This window comes from Oncorhynchus nerka, linkage group LG27 (assembly GCF_034236695.1).
Source record: "Oncorhynchus nerka isolate Pitt River linkage group LG27, Oner_Uvic_2.0, whole genome shotgun sequence".
NCBI classification, from domain to species: Eukaryota; Metazoa; Chordata; class Actinopteri; order Salmoniformes; family Salmonidae; genus Oncorhynchus; species Oncorhynchus nerka.
In genome coordinates, this window is record NC_088422.1 from 69,826,147 (window position 1) to 69,849,320 (window position 23,174).

The 23,174-nt window shown below is 44.7% G+C and overlaps 1 protein-coding gene across 4 annotated transcripts in view; it reads right to left on the minus strand.

Moving 5' to 3' along the window:
- LOC115111117 (uncharacterized) overlaps positions 1-23,174 on the minus strand; it is a 177,014-nt gene that overhangs the window by 100,621 nt on the left and 53,219 nt on the right. For all 4 annotated transcript variants that reach the window (XR_010461573.1, XR_010461574.1, XM_065011948.1 and 1 more), the window contains exons 5-6: positions 1,829-1,975; positions 1,458-1,562 (exon numbers count right to left, since the gene is read on the minus strand). The gene's annotated coding sequence lies outside the window, so the exon portion shown is untranslated. The remainder of the gene's footprint in view (positions 1-1,457; positions 1,563-1,828; positions 1,976-23,174) is intronic.

Consider the following 23,174-nt stretch of genomic DNA (forward strand, 5'->3'; position numbering starts at 1 on the left):
AAAAGGCAGCAGAGATGTAGGACAGGGTCAGGACCCATAGATTCCTTCAGTGTTAGAATATTCTGTTTCAGCACCAAAGACATCCACTCTTACACAAAGACAATGCTGTTTCACTAAAACACCAAATACATGACAGGATCATTTCTCTCATTTACATATGTTTTCTACGGTTCCCTCTATTCTCTACCATCTGGCTATGAGGCTGTTTCCTCCTCCACCCCCACGCAGCCAAACAGGATACCAGTCAGTGAGCCCACCAGGGAAGCCTGACTAATCAGCAAGCCAATTCAACCAATCAGGAAGGTTCTAACTAGCATTTGGATGATTTGAAGGTCAAAATCCACCAGAGAGAAAAGAAATCATCCCAGACAGGACTAATAGGCCAATCTACCTACCATCTCTGAGGCTATGTCCATAATTACACAAAAGTCATTGTACCTGACCTCCCAAATTCAATAAGCAATGAGGAGAAGTTGTCTCATTATTTTCTCACAATTTCCATATTAAACGCAAACAAAAGGAACTCTAAAAAGCCCTCTTTCTAAGGACCTGCATAGTTCCCTACTTAAACTCTCTGCCTTCTTCTGCTGCTGCACATGTAACTGCAATCCAATCCCATCCAGAAATGTTAAGGTTATTATACAGAATTACAGCCTGATTAAAATTGCACAATATTACAATTCATTAGAGTTAATTGACTCCCATCATGGTCTCTGGGCTGCCTGCCAGATGTGTGGAGACGTCAAGAGTTAGGTGGAGAGAGGGGGACAGAGCTGCTATTCAGGCTGGCCCTGACTCCCACATTGGGGCCATCAGTACCCAGGCCACATGTGCCATCATTAGAGCCCCTCTCAACAAACACTGGTCTCAAAGATCTCCAGCTCTACTGGGCAATCATGATCTCCAACCCATGACATAATACAGACAGACCATACAGACAGACCACACAAACAGACCATACAGACAGACCACACAGACAGACCACACAGACAGACCATACAGACAGACAAACCATACAGACAAACCATACAGACAGACCGTGTGAGAGACTGAGTCACCATGTACGTACGCATTCATCTGGAAATGAGGGTCTAATGTGATTTATGTGTGAATGCGTAGGCTTGTACAGGAATGTTAATAACAACAGGATGACTGATGAAATGTTAATGAGTCTTAGAATAGAGAAAATGAACAAAATATAACTGGAACTTTCTAGGACTAGCTTACATTTCTATCATTTTCTATCACCTAGTAATGCATTTGTTTGCACAGAACAATGACATTTGGATGAATATTTAAGACTGGAAAAGCCCAGAGTGGATCCAAGTTCATTATATGTTCACTGATGCATTGTTAGACCTGACAGCCTATATAAAACGTAGGTCAGGTAGTAGATCATGTCCTGTGGAACGTATAACAGTACATGTACAGTATATGCATGAACACTGTGCTCCCACCTTCCCTGCTGTAGTCACATCCCCAGACAGGGTAGCGCTGCTGATGCCCACTCTAACAGCCACCTCCTGTCTCAGCTGGCCTGTGGTCTCCTCAATGCTCCTGACCTGCCATCAAGACAACCACACAGCACATCATTCACTGTACCACACCAATGGGTTACAAGTACAACTGTGTCATACACTGTAGATTAGACCAATGTAGGTTTCATTATGCTGATGAAGCAATTGCATACTCTGTCAATAGTGTTAAAATTAAATGACGTTAACATTTTGATTTACTAGTTCTATTTGATCTTGACCAGAAGTGGACAAGTGTTTACCAACAGTCCAGAACTAGACCTGTCTGGATGGTAAGAGTTCCCCAGCCATACCTGGTCAGTGAGCTGCTTCACACTGCTCTCCAGCTGGTGGAGCTCCTGCAGCTGTGTCAGCTTGTCCTGGTCCTTCCTGTTCATCTCCTGGTGCAGCTCTGTGATGGTGTCCTGCAGCTCCTGGACCTGGGCTTCACGCTCCTCCACCTGATACAAGATAAACACAGGCCTGATTCGATATATGTTTACCTCCTTCCTTTCCTCCTTCTTTCCTTCCATCCAGCCAGCTTTCTTGAAGTAATCACCAATTTCACACAGTAGGTTAGGTGAAAGCAAGGATTCCACTATTATTTTTGCCAATCAAGTCGTGTCAGAACATGTCAGATAAGTGGTTATTTCAAGGAGGGAAGGAAAGAAACAGGGATGCATTTACATATTATTGGTCTGCTGCACTAAACTAAAACACAAAGCCTATTGAAAGTCCCCAGAAGCAACTGAACATCATAGTTGTCTATTACAGTAAAACACCAAATACAATACAGTTTGCACTCACATGTCGAACTATCAAGAGAGGCTCAAAGGAGATGTGCCAATTTCAGGTACAAGATGACATTTTTGTGACAGAAGATACAGTACATATCAATTTCCCAGAAAAGCTTAGCTCCACAGGTGCTTGTTGCTGGGTTAGTTTTGAATCTATTTCCCATAGCCAAATTAGCCTCTGCTATTGAGAGTCACAGTGTAGGCGAAAGCAAGGTCAGTCACCCAGAAGCAAATGTGTCAAAATTCAATAGGCTTTGGAAGATGAAACTGACCTCAACACAATACCTGCATCAAATCGTGCTATACACCATGCTTACTAGACATTACAACTGACAGTGTTGAGAACTTCAAGATGTAAGAAAGGCAACATTTTAATTCATGAAGAAAACTTCTAATTTCATAAACTCAATTAACCCAAGTTACCCAACAGACAGATTTGTAATCAGACGATGCTACACAGATAACATGCTTGTCCTGTTCTTTATTACCAGCCAATTGACACTGCATGGTAAGTGTCAGCGAATATAATTAAGATGTCATTTTCCCAGGATGTCCCAATTATATACCCCTCAGTTGCTTATCAAATGGATGTCAGGACTTTAATTTCATGTAAATTCACCAAGATATTGGTTGGAAGAATTATTTTGAAATCAACGGGCAGTTTTTTTTTAGACAGTGCAAAAGCAAGTACAGGACTATATCAGATAAATTATATGTTGTAGAGTCCATTTCAAGGCTATACTACTACAAATGAAAAACATGATGTGTACAGTGTTTGTCCCATATTTCATCAAAGCATTTGCTCTCTACAAATGTAGTCGGAGGAACAGTATTAAAAATCTGTCGTAAAGAGAACAAGAGGCATCTCTCCCTCCTCTGAGGAGAATAAAAGCTACTCTGGTAGACAGAGTGGTGGGAGGATACATGGTAAATGCGTGGACCAGGCACTGCTGGACAGCAACGGTGAGGGCTCTCTACAACTGTCACACCACTCTGTGTACATCCAAAGTATTCATCCTTAAAAAAAAACATTTTTTAATGGTTTTATGGCTAACATCAAAGCAACACATTTCTGTCCTGTTTTCCGCACGAAAAATGCATTTCGTTCTGTATAGGCGCAGCATACCGTCTTGGTAAACTCCATGTCCTAAACGTTTGCTGGAAAGTTCTCGCACCAAATATTGAAAAGTAAAAGCAAACCAGAATAAGCTATCTTTTGGTGCAGGTTACTACGAGGCTATCATCTTTTAGTTTACTGGAAATTTGTATTACGGAAAAAAGAATATGTGGCAACTACCAAATGCACAGTGTCTAAATGTGATGGAAAGTCCAGGAGTTATTTTTCTTCAAAATCATAATTGGGCAAGAAGTTATGCATCAGGGACATTTTAGCCTAATGCTTGGCATGATGATAAACATTCATTCATGCCATGTCCATCTCACCAGTTTTCTAAGGTTTGCTTTCTATAATGCCAGCAGTGCCATATAATTCCCATTTCCAAAAACAGGTTTTAAAAGAGACTTTATTATAGACCTCCACCACCTATCCTCCTACAGCCCATTAGAATTCAGATCACTCCCTTCTAAAAGCTGAACCACCTCACATCTCCCTGGGTGGTTCTGATTTGATGCTGAGGTTTTAAAGGCACACTAATATTAATGGTACTGTCAGCAGTTTAATGAACTGGCCACACAGCTCACTGGGCTGATGCTTTGACAGATAATTCACACCGTTTTATTCCCGCCTCCTAGCAATATTACAGGGCCAGCTTTACCTCGCCTGACATCTGTGTGAGGTCTTACCTGCCAGGGCTAAACTGGGAAGATATCTGGAGAATTCAGTTCCATGGAAATGTGGGTGTACAAACACCTCTCACGCATGCATACAATGTACATTTTGTATAATAACTACATTATGTACCCTGATTGATATGAACAAGGTTACCAAAGGTTATTTCTTATAAGCACAGCGTCACACACACAACCATGTCCATGCACAGATATTAGAAATCCATTCAACTGGCATGGGACTGACAGAGAGAATAAAGAGGAAAACACTGAGCTAGTCATAAGAAACAGGAAGAGATAGAGGAGAGGGAGAGGAGGAGAGGAGATAGGGAGGAAGAGAGGAGATGGGGAGGAGTAGGAGAGAAGATGGGGAGGAGAGGAGATGGGGAGGAGAGGACATTGTGATGAGGAGAGGAGATGGGGAGGAAGAGAGGAGATGAGGAGATGGGGAGGAGGAGAGGAGATGTGGAGGAGGAGGAGAGGAGATGAAGAGGAGATGGAGAGGAGATGGGGAGGAGGAGGAGATGGGGAGGGGGAGGAGTAGGAGAGAAGATGGGGAAGAGGAGAAGAGATGGGGAGGAGGAGAGGAGATGGGGAGGAGGAGAGGAGATGTGGAAGAGGGGGAGAGGATATAGGGAGGAGAGGAGATGGGGAGGAGAGGAGATGGGGAGGAGGAGAGGAGATGTGGAAGAGGGGGAGAGGATATAGGGAGGAGAGGAGATGGGGAGGAGAGGAGATGGGGAGGAGGAGAGGAGATGTGGAAGAGGGGGAGAGGATATAGGGGGAGGAGGAGGAGATGGGGAGGATGGGGAGGAGGAGAGGAGAGGAGAGAGAGGAGATGAGGAGGAGGAGGAGGAGGGGAGATGTGGAGGAGAGAAGATGGGGAGGAGAGGAGATGTGGAGGAGAGAAGATGGGGAGGAGGAGAGGAGATGTGGAGGAGGAGGAGAGGAGATGGGGAGGGGGAGATGTGGAGGAGAGAAGATGGGGAGGAGGAGAGGAGATGTGGAGGAGAGAAGATGGGGAGGAAGAGAGGAGATGTGGAGGAGGAGAGGAGATGGGGAGGAGAGAAGATGGGGAGGAGGAGAGGAGATGATATAGGGAGGAGGAGGAGATAGAGGGGAGAGGAGATGAGGAGGAGGAGGAGGAGATGGGGAGGAGGAGGAGGAGGAGGAAGAGGAGAGGAGATGTGGAGGAGAGGAGATCGTGAGGAGGAGAGGAGATTGGGAAGGGAGGAGAGAAGATGGGGAGGAGGATAGGAGATGGGAAGGAGGAGAGGAGATGGGGAGGAGGAGAGGAGGAGTAGGAGAGAAGATGGTGAGGAGGAGAGGATATAGGGAGGAGGAGGAGATAGAGGAGAGAGGAGATGAGGAGGAGGAGATGGGGAGGAGGAGGAGGAGGAAGAGGAGAGGAGATGTGGAGGAGAGGAGATCGTGAGGAGGAGAGGAGATTGGGAGGAGAGGAGAGAAGATGGGGAGGAGGATAAGAGATGGGAAGGAGGAGAGGAGATGGGGAGGAGGAGAGGAGGAGTAGGAGAGAAGATGGTGAGGAGGAGAGGATATAGGGAGGAGGAGGAGATAGAGAGGAGAAGAGATGGGGAGGAGTAGAAGAGATAGGGAGAAGGAGAGGAGATGGGAGGAGGAGAAATGATGGGGAGAAGGAGGAGGAGGAGATGGGAAGGAGGAGGAGAGGAGATAGGGAGGAGGAGAGGAGATGGGAGGAGGAGGAGAGGAGATTTGGAGGAGGAGGAGGAGAGGAGATTGGGAAGAGGAGAGGAGATGGGGAGGAGGAGGAGAGGAGATGGGGAGGAGGAGGAGGAGGAGAGAAGATGGGGAGGAGGAGAAATGAGGAGGAGGACAGGAGAGGAGATGGGGATGATGGGGGAGAGGAGATAGGGGGAGATGGATGGGGAGGAGAGGAGATGGGAGGAGGAGAAATGATGGGGAGAAGGAGGAGGAGGAGAGGAGATGGGAGGAGGCGGAGAGGAGATTGGGAGGAGGAGGAGAGGAGATTGGGAAGAGGAGAGGAGATGGGGAGGAGAGGAGATGGGGAGGAGGAGGAGAGAAGATGGGGAGGAGGAGGAGAAATGATGAGGAGGAGAGGAGATAGGAGGAGAGGAGAGGAGAGGAGAGAGGAGAGGGAGAGGAGAGGAGATAGAGATGGGGAATTGATGAGGAGGAGAGGAGATGTGTAGGAGAGAAGATGGGGAGGAAGAGAGGAGATGTGGAGGAGGAGAGGAGATGGGGAGGAGGAGAGGAGATGATATAGGGAGGAGGAGGAGATAGAGGGGAGAGGAGATGAGGAGGAGGAGGAGATGGGGAGGAGGAGGAGGAGGAAGAGGAGAGGAGATGTGGAGGAGAGGAGATCGTGAGGAGGAGAGGAGATTGGGAGGAGAGGAGAGAAGATGGGGAGGAGGATAGGAGATGGGAAGGAGGAGAGGAGATGGGGAGGAGGAGAGGAGGAGTAGGAGAGAAGATGGTGAGGAGGAGAGGATATAGGGAGGAGGAGGAGATAGAGGGGAGAGGAGATGAGGAGGAGGAGATGGGGAGGAGGAGGAGGAGGAAGAGGAGAGGAGATGTGGAGGAGAGGAGATCGTGAGGAGGAGAGGAGATTGGGAGGAGAGGAGAGAAGATGGGGAGGAGGATAAGAGATGGGAAGGAGGAGAGGAGATGGGGAGGAGGAGAGGAGGAGTAGGAGAGAAGATGGTGAGGAGGAGAGGATATAGGGAGGAGGAGGAGATAGAGAGGAGAAGAGATGGGGAGGAGTAGAAGAGATAGGGAGAAGGAGAGGAGATGGGAGGAGGAGAAATGATGGGGAGAAGGAGGAGGAGGAGATGGGAAGGAGGAGGAGAGGAGATAGGGAGGAGGAGAGGAGATGGGAGGAGGAGGAGAGGAGATTTGGAGGAGGAGGAGAGGAGATTGGGAAGAGGAGAGGAGATGGGGAGGAGGAGGAGAGGAGATGGGGGGAGGAGGAGGAGAGAAGATGGGGAGGAGGAGAAATGAGGAGGAGGAGAGGAGAGGAGGTGGGGAAATGATGAGGAGGAGAGGAGATAGGGGAGAGGAGAGGAGATGGGGAGGAGAGGAGATGGGAGGAGGAGAAATGATGGGGAGAAGGAGGAGGAGGAGATGGGAAGGAGGAGGAGAGGAGATGGGAGGAGGCGGAGAGGAGATTGGGAGGAGGAGGAGAGGAGATTGGGAAGAGGAGAGGAGATGGGGAGGAGAGGAGATGGGGAGGAGGAGGAGAGAAGATGGGGAGGAGGAGGAGAAATGAGGAGGAGGAGAGGAGATAGGAGGAGAGGAGAGGAGAGGAGAGAGGAGAGGAGATAGAGATGGGGAAATGATGAGGAGGAGAGGAGATAGGGGGAGGGGAGAGGAGAGGAGGGGAGGGGAGGAGGAGATGGAGAGGTGAGTGATAGATGAGAGAAGTAGAGATAGGCTGGGCCTGTCTGCCGTGTCTGTCTGTCTGGATATGTGGCCTGGGGCAGTTCATGCGGAGAGTTAGGGTGCTGCTGACGCTGCAGGGTATCGCCTGGGCCTGGCTGATGTGTGTGTGTGTGTGTGTGTGTGTGTGTGTGTGTGTGTGTGTGTGTGTGTGTGTGTGTGTGTGTGTGTGCGTGCACACTTGTGTGTTTCCAGGAAGCCTCTACTTAACTGGTCTGACTGAACAGTGAATGAGGGGTTCTCTGTAGAGGACAGTCCTTCCAGTGTCATCTTCACACTAGTGCTTTGAACCCAGCAGTGTTGCCTCTCCCAACCCCATCTGACACTCACTCCTCTACCTGCCCTCTGCTAGGGGTTGCCTTTCAACCCATTTATTTGTTCACATCGGACCGTTGCATCAAGACCTTGTTGTTGCCTCTACCACCTCTGGAGCTCAGTTGGTAGAGCATGGCGCTTGCAACGCCAAAATGGTGGGTTCGATTCCCAGGACCACCCATATGTAAAGTGTCTGCACGCATGACTATGTCGCTTTGAATAAAAGCGTCTGCTAAATGGCATATATTATTACATTACCACCTGTACTAATACTAACCCTCTACACCTACACAGGATCAGCCCAGTCCAGCAGGTTCACACTGCATCATGGACATGTGTGAACATCTGTGTGGTTTTAAAGGGGCTGTAACACACTCCTCATTATCTTGAGTTTGACCCAATGCTACCAACACCAGGCCTGCCCAGGAGACCAGTGTGATTTGGTATTCTTCTTCCTGAATCTGAGCATTAGGGGTCTCTTTGATCTCTCACCGCTGTGACAAAGCTGCAGCACCAGGGCTCCTAAATGATCCTCTCGCAGCTTAGCCAGCATGCACCAACATCAAGTAGGGCAGGGAGAATACGCAGATAACCGCAAGACGTTTTTAAAAGAGACAAGCATAAAGTGTCCTCAATGTAATTAACCAAAATAAGCTAGAGGCAGGCATGGGGCTCAAAAGCATAAAGAAATAGATTAACGCCAGCGTTTCGTAGATTACTCTTAAAAATGAGTATTTCACACGATAAACGCTGTACATTTCATCTGGTAATTTCCGTTAAAGGTTATTTGTTATCTTCAGGCGCCCAGAAAGGACTCCTATTGTCTTGATCTTTAGAGGTTTCAGATCCCTTCATTAACATGCTAATTGCGACCTGGTCCACAGAAAGATATTAAAGAGGGAGGAGGCGTGTGGAGAGGCTCTTTGTCCTGTCAGGGCCCTGGGACTTCTCTCCGCTCGCTCACTGCCTGATAAAAACAGGATGATATTAGTTCTTGAGACTCTCCTTCAACGAGGTGGAGGGAGTCCATGGTGAGCTCTGCCAAATCAGAGGAGCCTTGTTGTGTGTGAGGGCGCAGCTGCTACCCTCCCTGCCTTACACAGCCAAGGCCAGTCCCCCAACCTGCTCTGTAATGCCATTATTCAGGGAAGGTGAGCTTCATAATAAGTCTCCCCACCACTACACACGTGCGTACACACACACGCATCTCTAACAAGCTACATCTACAGTACATTCTAAATAACTACTGATTTATTTAACTACTAGTATCAGACCAGAGTGCTTAGACCCAAACTGACTTGCTCAGGGAACTGCTAGAGAAGATATTCTGATTACCAGACACATAAGAGATGTGAATGACTGCCACTGTATACAGCTCCCCATATAAGTGGCTTCCACCCAATCTTCCCAGAATGCACATAGTACGCATTTTGGCTTAATGTCAATGAGCTCACCCCCCAACCCCCCACCAGATAAATACCAGAGGTCACTCTTCTCATTCAGCAAGAAATCTAAATGATAATGACTCCTTATTAAAAATGATATTTGGAAGTGCACATAGGCTACATCAAAAGGTGCTGACACGGAGGGGCTGGGAGGGTGGCGGGGGCGATGGGGCTCACTGATAACTCACATCAAAGCACAGGCCAGGGGGGAGGGGGGGCAGACAGAGTCTGTGTCTGGGTACTGAGGCTGTTGCAGATGAGGTACAAAAAAAAATCTAGCGCAACATTTACCAATTGCAATTTGGATAATGCTTTCACATTGAGATGCTCCATGTTATTTGTAAGCGTCCCCAAAAAATAGGATATGCACTCTGATGTTGGGAGGACGGTCTAAATGAAGCCAGAGTAGATGAGATTCAGTAGCTTGGGGAAATTATAAATGATGGCCCATGTAAAAAAATAAATAATTTAAAAACAGTTGAAAAAGACCAAAATAAAAGAAATCATGGTATAAAACCTCCAGTGGAGGGCTAATGAATGTCCACCCCAAATGTGCACTTCAGCAAACAATCAGGCGTGGTTGATTAGCTGAAATTGGGCCGACTATAGGACACCTCCATTCCAGCGTAGCACAGTCAACCTTTTAACGGCAGGCTGTTAGGTGATATCTTTCCGACCGTCGGCCTCTTTAGAGCTCTCCACCGTTTAAAACCATTCCCAGCAAACCCTTTTCACACACAGCCATTACAGCGCTTTAGGTGGGCCTGGCTGGCTGGATCACACTGCCATGAGAGAGGACTATTCAGGCAGGGAAGAGAAGAGTAGAGCAGAGCCCATCTACTGTTTGCTTAGTGAGAGTGCCAGGTTCCCAGCCCAGTGAAGAGTGCTTTAGAGCCATACTAACTGAAGTTCAACCATTGGGCTGCTGCTGAAGAGGTTTCAGTGTGGGGTTGAAACAGAACCAGGCCTGTGTCCAGACAGAGTCAAACACAGAGTGACGATGGGCTTACGAAAAGCTCCATCTCAACTCTAGGTGGACATACTGGTCAGTGGCTCAGTTCTGACCTGCTGCTCTGCCTACAGTACCTATACTCCCTCCCCAGGGCCACCTTCTCTGTCCTGGTCAGTGGCTCAGTTCTGACCTGCTGCTCTGCCTACAGTACCTATACTCCCTCCCCAGGGTCACCTTCTCTGTCCTGGTCAGTGGCCCAGTTCTGACCTGCTGCTCTGCCTACAGTACCTATACTCCCTCCCCAGGGCCACCTTCTCTGTCCTGGTCAGTGGCTCAGTTCTGACCTGCTGCTCTGCCTACAGTACCTATACTCCCTCCCCAGGGTCACCTTCTCTGTCCTGGTCAGTGGCCCAGTTCTGACCTGCTGCTCTGCCTACAGTACCTATACTCCCTCCCCAGGGTCACCTTCTCTGTCCTGGTCAGTGGCTCAGTTCTGACCTGCTGCTCTGCCTACAGTACCTATACTCCCTCCCCAGGGTCACCTTCTCTGTCCTGGTCAGTGGCCCAGTTCTGACCTGCTGCTCTGCCTACAGTACCTATACTCCCTCCCCAGGGTCACCTTCTCTGTCCTGGTCAGTGGCCCAGTTCTGACCTGCTGCTCTGCCTACAGTACCTATACTCCCTCCCCAGGGTCACCTTCTCTGTCCTGGTCAGTTGTACCTCACATGGCCCATCTCCCCCTCACAGAGGAAGTCAGTCAGAAAATAGGTCTGACCGACCTGATCGACCGCTTCCCCTGGGCTGGCCACCCGCCTGCCTCAGCCTGGCCTGTCACAACACTGAAACCACCAGCCAGCCGCACATGCTCAGTCACAATTAAATCCCAGTCTGTCCGGGCGTCCTGCCTGCTTGCCTCTCAGTGACATCAACACATGGCCGAGCCCTGGAGCTCTCTCCCTGGATCCTCACAACTACTGGAGGATGGATGAGGCAATCTATTATTTACATCAATCACTCAGTCAATCCAACCAACCAACTATAGGGACCTCGGGCCGTCTCCATATAAAGTACTAGTCCTACAGATATCTGGAACACTTGACGATGTGCCAAAATGTAATGAAAGTGAATAAAAATGCATTGATTAGGACCGAAACCAAATAAACAATCCAATAAGAAACATCTAATTAGTAATACCTTACCAAAGTTACAGCCGAGTTACTAAAATGAATTGAAGTGAATTAAGTATTTGTAATGACAAACAGGTATTTCCCCTATGGTAGACAGTGGGCCAGGTCTTCAGTATGGAAACAGCCCAGAGCCGTTGCCTATATGTATATACAGAGAGATTAGGCAGTGGGAATACTGACGTCTGACCTTCATACATCAATGGGGCGGAGAATCTGCTTGAGACGGCACTTGACCACCACACAGTCTTTTATTATACACCGCAATGCATTTTCCAATTACAAAGTATTATAATTATATTACAATTTAATAATACAGATTTCCTCCACTTAAGGATTCTACTGTATTATAAACTCAGCACAACACCAAAATGTTCTGATTATATGAGAGGGGGGGGAAATGGCACACTTCCTACAGGTTTCATTTCATTAGTTATTCTATGAATTTCCGATTAGGATAGAAGGGGAGAGAAAGACAAAGCATTTGAAGTCTTTTTCATCATGCTCTAACATAGGCCCTAACTGTTCAAATATTCCTCATATTCCTCCTCTCTTCCTAAGAGTGAGTCAGAGGCATTTTTGATTTAGAACCGGCGTGATCACGGAGAGAGGAACATGGGAAACACGCTGATGGTTCAAATACCCACTACCATCCAGAACATTCCATTAAGAGAAAACGGAAACCAGAAATAATGAGAGCCTCTTCCTGTCTTCTCTTCCCCCTGCCCTGTGCACCTGGACGGAAGGAGAGCAGGAAGGAAGAGGCCTCCTCAACCTCGCTCACAACAACACACTTCTTATTCCACCCTCTGCCTTTCTTTAACTCTCTCTATGGCCCCTAACTCCCCACCACTACCCCCCTCTCTCGCCCAGCCCTGCCCTCCCCAAGACTAGGGGATTTCAATCCTATTTCATATCCTAGAACAAAACAGTCCACTTCTGATTATTAATGCATTTCAAAGCAGACATCATCATTTTTTCAGGGTGTTTTCTTTAAAAAGATATACTGAAACTCTTTATGGTCGACCCGGGGGTGCGGCTCTCCTCTTCTCTTCTGATCTTATTAGCATCGTATCTCCCACTGCCTACTGGGGAAAAGGCATTGCTATGTACTCTCTGTCTGTCTCTCTGACCTCTCGCTGGACGGAATTCATTTGGCCTTTCCCCTCTTTCTTTACCTTGATTTGGCTGGAAAAGGGCAGTGAGTGGCTGCTGTCTGATACAGCTATTAAACATAAACACCATTAAATAAAACTGAGCTGTGAAAAGGGAGGTGAAACGAGTGAGAGGAAGTAGGGGGCCTAAAAGATAAATGATCAAGCAGTTATATTATGCTTGAAAAGTGATTCAACCTGCATATTCAACCTGTTTATCTACTCTGATCTGGCCCACTCCACCAATCTTTCAAATGTTTTTACATATTCAACCTGTTTATCTACTCTGATCTGGCCCACTCCACCAATCTTTCAAATGTTTTTTACATATTCAACCATTATAGAGAACAACCCTTGCCACTGTACATTTATCATATATCCTGTTTCCTAGTCACCTTACCCCTATACATATCTAAACCTACCACTCCAGGATCCCTGTACATTGTAAATATGGTATTGGCACTGACCCTGGAACCGACCCTGTATGTAGCTTACTTACTTTCTTGTGGTCTCTTATTTATATTTATTGTGTGTTTTTGTTCTACTTCACTTTTTTATTTAAAAAAAAATGATAGTACTACTGACATTGACTATCGCATTGTCGGGAAAGAGTAAACAAGAAAGGCATTTCACTGAACTAGTGCAGGTGACAAAAATGTGAAACTTGTTTTAATGCTGCAGATACAGTATGTCTTATGCTCTGATATCTGATTGGTCAAATGAAAATGACTCGGTAACTAGGCCTCAAAACATTTCAGTTATTATGAAGGAAACACAATGATGGCGTTCAGAGTAGACTTTGGTGCATCAATCTGAACGGTTAATGCGGCTCCTCGTTCACCGAGAGCAACGACGGCACATTATGAAGGTAGGCTTTTGTATTCATTAGTAAGAGGGCATCATGAGAGAGAATGACAATTAAAGAGAGAGAAAGAAGGAAGGACGGAGAGGGGATATATTGCACTGTGTGCAGGGCCGGGGCTTGATGAGGTAGTACAGCTGAATGATATACAGTGGCGGCCACGGGGCGAGAGCTCTCCATTAGTTACGGGGTCCCTGTTATGCTCCGGCTCCAGTACATTATTTTCAAATGCATCAGTCAGCGTAGTGCAGCACAGATAAATTCTAAGGCCTCAGATCTGTAATGCATACCCTCACCGCTGCTATATTACGCTGCAGGTTAGGAGGGCAGGGAGAGAGAGGGGGGAGAAATGTCATTTATTTTTCACTGCGGCCAGTATTCCTCCCATTAGCTTCAAACGTGGGATAAGTTATGGCCTTTAACGAGCGCCTTTAGCCGCCAGAGCACGCTGCACACAAGGCGGTGGCCATAGGGAGCGGGCTGGAGAGGCGGAGGGGAAGGGACTGGCAGTTGGCAGGGCCCAGATGACCCACCATTGTGCCCTCCTGTCCTTGTTGAGGTCACAACGCAATACACACCCACACCGGATGAATAATTTAAACTATTCGCACAAACGGACGTACACACAAACCTCTCAAGGTTGTCCACCTCCACATAAACATAACTAGCAATTTGACCGGCCAGCATATATCTGCATATCAAAACAGGATGCTGTCAGAGACAATGAATGGTAGTCTGTAGTGAGAGACTAATAATAACCCAAAAGGTCTATACAGCTTCAGTAAAGCCCTGTTAAAAGAAGGCCCAGTGAATAGGAGTTCACCCGGAGGAAGCGACCCAGCGTATCTCCCATTCACATTGCTCTTTGAAGCAGTGCACGAGGACTCAGCCCATCTCAACCACTCGAAGATATTTACCTCTGCCAATCAAATGTCAAAGCAGGCTGTAGTGTAGTCCTGCTGACCTTTTAAACGGCTCTGGGATGACTTCTTGTGTTGTATAGAGCAGTGGGCTGTGTGGGGGAGGGGTCGGCCTGGTGGGCCGGCGGTTCAGGAACCTGACAGATGGAATCAGAGCACTGAGAGCTCCCACGTACTGCAGCTCTCTGCTCGTCTCTCCAGTAGACATAAGCAGTTACACAGAGAAATGTTACTGATAATATTCTCTGAGCTTTCTCCAAAAGGGCAGTTTCTCACTAGTTCTAGCCACTGCTGAGCATATTACACGGTATGTGTACGTGTTGGTATGTGTGTCGTACAGTTGAAGAATCTCACAACACAGAATGTCCCTTACCTCATTCTGGTCCAATAACCACTTAGAGACTGATGACATAGTGCTCAGATCCAGAAGTTCAATTAGTTGAGCTAATCCCATTTGTCTCTGAACGGAGGGGGTTGTAGTAAAAAGACAGATCTATAAAGATTCCTCTGAATTCAGCCTTTTCTCTTTTCCATTAAAAGGAGCAGTCTGGAGTTGAAGCAGCCAAACTCTCAGCATACATCTTAGTGTAAATGATTGACAAGTCGTGACCAATTTGCCTTGCACTTTTAAGCCCTCCTCTTAGTTTGGGTGGGAGCGTTTGTAAGTATGTACAATCAATAGCCTCTCTAAAGCCTTGCAATCGTCTGCCGCCTTCCGTCTAAACTCTGAGCCCAATCAATCTGTCACATGCCAATTAAGACTTTTATCCAAATTACCAGGACCCTTTTGCAAATTCTATAACAAACACCATCATGGTCTAATCACTAGAAGTTATGCAATATGAAGATCATTTATATGAATATTTCCCTGCCTTGTCTAATCGAATAAAACAGGCTCATGTATCATCTAACTGAAGTCTATTCGATACGTTGTACAATGGAAATAATGCATGCTTGGCTTGTAACCTTCGCAGAACATTATATTGACATTATGTTTAGAGAATGTACTCAACATAATACAGTGCCTTTAGAAAGTATTCACACCCCTTGACTTATTCCACATGTTGTTGTGTTACAGCCTGAATTTAGCTGTTTTTTCCACCCATCTACAGACAATACCACATAATGACAGTGAAAACATGTTTTTAGAAATGTTTCTAAATGTATTGAAAATGAAATACGGAAATATCTAATTTCCATAAGCATTCACACCCCTGTGTCACACCCTGATCTGTTTCACCTTTCTTTGTGATTGTCCCCACACCCCTCCAGGTGTTGTCCATCTTCCCCATTATCTCCTGTGTATTTATACCTGTGTTCTCTGTTTGTCTGTTGCCAGTTTTCAACCAGGGATTTTGTTCTTAGCTCATGCTTTTCCAAGTCTCTCTTTTTCTCGCCCTCCTAGTTTTGACCCTTGCCTGTCCTGACTCTGAACACGCCTGCCTGACCCTGAGCCTGCCTGCCGTCCGGAACCGTTGCCCCACCTCTGGTTTACTGACCCCTACCTGCCTTGACCTGTCTATTGTCTGCCCCTGTTGGATTATTAAACCATTGTTAATTCATCGTGTCTGCATCTGGGTCTTACCTTCATACCTGATACCCTGAGTCAAAACTTTGTAGAAGCACCTTTGACAGTGATTACAGCAGTGTGTCTTTCTGCATAAGAGCTTTCCACACCTGGATTGTGCAACATTTGCCTATTAATCTTTTCAAAATTCTTCAAGCTCTGTCAAATTGGTTATTGACCATTGGTAGACAACCATTTTCAGGTCTTGCCGTTTTCAAGTAGATTTCTCCATTTTAGGTTACTGTCCTGCTGAAAGGTGACTTAATCTCCCAGAGTCTGGTGGAAAACAGACTGAACCAGGTTTTCCACTAGGATTTTGCTGTGCTCCATTCCATGTATTTTTTTATCCTGAAAAACTCTCCAGTCTTTAATGATTACCAGCATACCCATAAAATGATACAGCCACCACTATGCTTGAAAATATGCAGAGTGGTACTCAGTAATGTGTTGTATTGAATTTGAACTTGTATATGTGAGGTATAGAGGTGAGGTAGTCATTCAAAAATAATGTTAAACACTATTATTGAACACAGAGTCCATGCAACTTATGTGACTTGTTAAGCACATTTTTACTCCTGAACTTATTTATGCTTGCCATAACAAAGGGGTAGACAACTTTTTGACTCAAGATATTTCAGATTTTCATTTTTTATAAATGTTTTTAAATTTAAAAAAACATAATTCCTCTTTGACATTATGGGGTATTGTGTGTAGGCCAGTGAGGAAAAAAATCTAAATGTAATCCATTTTAAATTCAGATGGGGACATAGGTTATTGCATAGGTCCTCTCATGAAATGGACATAGGGGTGGGAGTTAGGACAGAGGAGGGGGAGGGGTAAGTTACCAGACCAGGTGAAGCAGACTAACCCTAACCACCACCCCCTCCTCCCACACCACCCTCTGTCACCCTAGCTGTCCGCAGGCTAAATGAGAGAACATGGCCATTCTGGGCACAACCGTCATGTTGCCTCATCTCTCGCCACATCATACGCCAGCTCTGTTTACCACACAAAAACACACCAGGCCTTTAACGCCAATGAATTATGGAGGAAGTACAAGACACTCTTAATTACTCAGTGTGAATAATTCAACTTTCTGCTTACACTACTTTAGTGGGGATTGCATGCAATAGTTAACATAACAGAGTGCCGGGCTCCCCCAGGGATGGTGTGTGTTTCAGGCCCACACTCATTAGAGATGTGCGTGTGTGGGTATCAAACCACTCTACTCAGGTAGGTGGTGCATGCAAAATGCAGCCAGTGGACGTGTTCACCCCCTGGCACTTTTTGTCTCTGGTTCGTCAAGCGTGAGAGTGTGGGTGGTCTGGGATATGTACTCTGCTCCGAGAGGGGTCCAATGCAGTCAAGGATAAGACCCAAACACACACACACACACACACACACACACAATGAGAGATGGGGTACATCTATGTCAAATTTGGTGGAAAATATAATTTTCTTCGGTCAATCTGACTGCATGAATAGTGGGCATAATACACAACTAGTGTATATAGTGCCTTCAGAAAGTATTCATACCCCATGACTTATTCCACATTTTGTCGTGTTACAGCCTGAATTCAAAATGGATTCAATATATTTGTTTCTCACCCATCTACACACAATACCCCACAATGACAAAGTGAAAATATATTTTTAGAAATGTTTGATAATTTATTGATAACAGCTGTGAGTCTTTTGGGTTTAGTCTCTAAGAGCGTTGCACACCTGGGGCCTCATTTATCAATCATTTGTAGGCACAAATCTGTACGTAAACCATGCATGTGATCATTTCCATGCAAAGTCTGAGATTTATCAATATGAACGTTTGCTTGAAAGTGTGCGTAAATGTACAGCCATGACTATGCGTACGCACAGTGCCAAATTCTGTAAGAAGTGAACTGTTGTCAAGCGTAACATAGTGAATGGGAACATATACTGCATGTTAATTTCTTTACATTCTTACATTAATTAAATCATTTTTTTATTTCATTGTATTTCAATTGTGAATGCATGCAACATATCTTGACAGGCTATAGGCCTTTCACACAGTTGAAGTCATTAAAACTCATTTTTCAAACACTCCACAAATTTCTTGTTAACAAACTATAGTTTTGGCAAGTATGTCAGGACATCTACTTTGTGCATGACACAAGTAATTTTTCCAACAATTGTTTACAGACAGATTATTTCACTTAAATGTAACTTATACTCACTGTATCACAATTCCAGTGGGTCAGAAGTTTACATACACTAAGTTGACTGTGCCGTTAAACAGCTTGGAAAATTCCAGAAAATTATGTCATGCTTTAGAAGCTTCTGATAGGCTAATTTACATAATTTGAGTCAATTGGAGGTGTACCTGTGGATGTATTTCAAGGCCTACCTTCAAACTCAGTACCTCTTTGATTGACATCATGGGAAAATCAAAAGAAATCAGCCAAGACATCAGAAAAAAAATTGTAGACCTCCACAAGTCTTGTTCATCCTTGGGAGCAATTTCCAAACGCCTGAAGGTACAACGTTCATCTGTATAAACAATAGTACGCAAGTATAAACACCATGGGACCACGCAGCCGTCATACCACTCAGGAAGGAGACGCGTTCTGTCTCCTAGAGATGAACGTACTTTAGTGCAAAATGTGCAAATCAATCCCAGAACAACAGCAAAGGACCTTGTTAACATGCTGGAGGAAACTGGTACAAAAGTATCTACATCCACAGTAAAACAAGTCCTATATCGACATAACCTGAAAGGCCGCTCAGCAAGGAAGAAGCCACTGCTCCAAAACCGCCATAAAAAAGCCAGACTATGGTTTGCAACTGCACATGGGGACAAAGATCGTACTTTTTGGAGAAATGTCCTCTGGTCTGATGAAACAAAAATAGAACTGTTTGGCCATAAAGACCATCGTTATGTTTGGAGGGCAAAGGGGGAGGCTTGCAAGCCAAAGAACACCATCCCAACCGTGAAGCACAGGGATGGTAGCATCATGTTGTGGGGGTGCTTTGCTGCAGAAGGGACTGGTGCACTTCACAAAATAGATGGCATCATGAAGTAGGAACATTATGTGGTTATATTGAAGCATTATCTCAAGACATCAGTTAAAGCCTGGTCGCAAATGGGTCTTCCAAATGAACAATGACCCCAAGCATACTTCCAAAGTTGTGGCAAAATGGCTTAAGGACAACAAAGTCAAGGTATTGGAGTGGCCATCACAAAGCCCTGACCTCAATCCCATAGAAAATTTGTGGGCAGAACTGAAAAAGCGTGTGCGAGCAAGGAGGCCTACAAACCTGACTCAGTTACACCAGCTCTGTCAGGAGGAATGGGCCAAAATTCCCCCAACTTTATTGTGGGAAGCTTGTGGAAGGCTACCCAAAACATTTGACCCAAGTTAAACAATTTAAGGGCAATGCTACCAAATACGAATTGAGTGTATGTAAACTTCTGACCCACTGGGTATGTGATGAAATAAATCATTCTCTCCACTATTATTCTGACATTTCACATTATTAAAATAAAGTGTGATCCTAACTGAGCTAAGACAGTGACTTTTTACTGGGATTAAACATCAGGAATTGTGAAAAACTGAGTTTAAATGTATTTGGCTAAGGTGTATGTAAACTTCCGACTTCAACTATATATGACCACATCAGTGCATTAGTTACAATAATATTCCATTTAAAGTACAGTAATTTGTTCAATTAGAGGCAAATAAATATGAAACAATTGTTGAAATACTATAAAAGACCATGGGAAATGGAGTGAGAGATGGCTGACCTTGCTCTGTTGGTAGATTTGGAACATGCTGCATTTCACAGAGAGTGCGTTTTTAGGGACAGGTGGGACTTTTTTGCAGAAAGTACAGATTGGCTCATTAGACATCTTTCCCCAAAACCGATCATATAGGATTTTTGGGAAGATTGAAGACCTGCTTAAGAAAACACATGCCATTCCGTTGTACATCCAAGTGCTATCCACCCTCTGATTTTTTCAGCGGGAGCCAATCGGCATCTCAGATCCCTTGATGAGCCAACGTTTTGGATGCAATCATCAGCAAAACGAACTGTATATAATTTCCATATACCATCGCATGGATGGCTTATTGGTGAGTGTTGCCTACTCATTTGAAGTATATTTGCCATTGCTAAAGCAATTTGAATTGTCCTAATGGTCCTGTCTTTGTAGCTAGGTTTTACATTTTTACTGGTCAAGCCACACTTGAGTGAGCCAACCTCTCACACTAGCACCTCTATTTCAGTCTCAGAATATCTGTTTTTTCATAGCTTGTTTTGGTTGCGCCGTTGTATTTCATGGTACAGCGTTGTATAATCCCCACAGGCTTTCAAGACTTGATTTTGACCACATATGGTTAAATAGGGGTGTTTTGAAATGCAAATAGCCAAGATTGTGCACAAGCACTGAGGCTGAGAACAACTGGTATTTATCAATGGTTATCTCCTAACGGTGTGCGTATGACGCTTGTAGGATTGTGTGATAAATATCAATTCCGTTCGTATGTAGTATTTTAGAATAGTTTTTACGCAACATTAATAAACAGGGCCCCAGGATTATACAATATTTGCCCATTATTCTTTTTAAAATTCTTCAAGCTCTGTTAAGTTGATTGTTGATCATTGCTAGACAGCCATTTTCATGTCTTGCCATAGATTTTCAAGCCGATTTAAGTCAAAGCGGTAACTAGGCCACTCAGGAACATCCAATGTCATCTTGGTAAGCAACTTCTGTGTAGATTTGGCCTTGTGTTTTAGGCTATTGTCCTGCTGAAAGGTGAATTTGTCTCCCAGTGTCCGAACAAGGTTTTCATCTAGGATTTTGTCTGTGCTTAGCTCTATTTCATTTATTTTTATCCTAAAAAAACTCTCTAGTCCTTAACGATTACAAGCATACCCATAATATGATGCAGCCACCACCAAGCTTGAAAATATGAAAGTGGTACTTAGTGATGTGTTGTATTGGATTGCCCCAAAGATAATGCTTTGTATTCAGGACAAAAAGTTCATTTCTTTGCCAAATTTTTTTCTGTATTACTTAAGTGTCTTGTTGCAAACAGGAGGCATGTTTTGGAATATTTTTTTTCTGTATTGGCCTCCTTTTCACTCTGTCATTTAGGTTAGTATTGTGGAGTAACTACAATGTCATTGATACATCCTCAGTGTTTTCATATCACAACCATTCAATTCTGTAACTGTTTAAAAATCACCATAGGACTCATGATGAAATCCCTGAGCAGTTTCCTTCCTCTCCGGCAACTGAGTTAGGAAGGACACCTGTATCTTTGTAGTGACTGGGTGTATTGATACACCCTCCAAAGTGTAATTAATAACTACACCATGCTCAAAGGGATATTCATCTTTTACTTTCCCATTCACCTCTTTTTATTTTATTTATTTTTTATTTCACCTTTATTTAACCCGGTAGGCAAGCTGGGAACAAGTTCTCATTTATGGCACACATACACAATCTTCTCCCCTTCAACTACACTAATTGAAATGGATTTAATAGGTGACATCAATAAGGGATCATAGCTTTCACCTGTTCAGTCTGTCATGGAAAGTGCAGGTGTTCCTAATGTTTGGTACACTCAGTGTATATATATATATATATATATATATATATATATATATATATATATATATACTGTATATGTAATGTCATTCACAACATTTGGATGGGAGATGTAATCCAGTTATAGAAAAAAAAAAACATTGTAACTATGTGTGTCATTATTGCTTGATATCAGGCTTGGCTGCACACTGCTTTCATTGGGGAAAGACTGCTTCCGTCCCATGCTCCTCCCCAGCCCGCTTGCGTGAAATTCGTTGAAAACATAACTTTGTTGAGTGGACCTAATCTAAAAATGGTTTAGAAATAGAAACATTTGTTAAATTCAGTGTTCTACCTGAATTATGGGCCCTGACAACTGACGAGATTCAGATAGACGTTGAAAAAGTATTGGATAGTTTTAGAGAAAAACTGATCTTGAGTAAAAAATATCAATCATGATAACATGGGGTGATAAACACCAATGGAAAACTCAATACAAAAACAGTTTTCCCTTGCCTGTAAATGTGTCCTTAAACCTTGAAAAACCAGATGGAACTTTGCTAGCTTCCTGGCTAAGAGGAAGGGTTAAGAGGACTGTAGAGTGAAACCAGGGATGCATAGTACAGCCATCACTCTATAACCTCATCCATCCACAGCAGCAGGTCCCACTACAGAGCTGAATGAGGTGGGGTGGGATATTCACTCTGGGCTTTTGTTCACCGTGTTAACCGGGGACCTGTAGGAGTCCTTTACCCGGCCAAGCCGAACCATGCCACAGTGCCCTTATCAAGTACAATGACTAAGAGTCTCTGACTGGCTGCTTCAAATGAAAAATGGAACTCGCCAAGGCCACGGATCCTATCAGCATATCAACCTCCTACATCAAGCATCTGGGTGGCTGTAAGAATGATGACAGGGTATTGTCGTTTTACAGTGATGGTTTATACATACACATGTATATACAGTGCCTTGCGAAAGTATTCGGCCCCCTTGAACTTTGCGACCTTTTGCCACATTTCAGGCTTCAAACATAAAGATATAAAACTGTATTTTTTTGTGAAGAATCAACAACAAGTGGGACACAATCATGAAGTGGAACGACATTTATTGGATATTTCAAACTTTTTTAACAAATCAAAAACTGAAAAATTGGGCGTGCAAAATTATTCAGCCCCTTTAAGTTAATACTTTGTAGCGCCACATTTTGCTGCGATTACAGCTGTAAGTCGCTTGGGGTATGTCTCTATCAGTTTTGCACATCGAGAGACTGACATTTTTTCCCATTCCTCCTTGCAAAACAGCTCGAGCTCAGTGAGGTTGGATGGAGAGCATTTGTGAACAGCAGTTTTCAGTTCTTTCCACAGATTCTCGATTGGATTCAGGTCTGGACTTTGACTTGGCCATTCTAACACCTGGATATGTTTATTTTTGAACCATTCCATTGTAGATTTTGCTTTATGTTTTGGATCATTGTCTTGTTGGAAGACAAATCTCCGTCCCAGTCTCAGGTCTTTTGCAGACTCCATCAGGTTTTCTTCCAGAATGGTCCTGTATTTGGCTCCATCCATCTTCCCATCAATTTTAACCATCTTCCCTGTCCCTGCTGAAGAAAAGCAGGCCCAAACCATGATGCTGCCACCACCATGTTTGACAGTGGGGATGGTGTGTT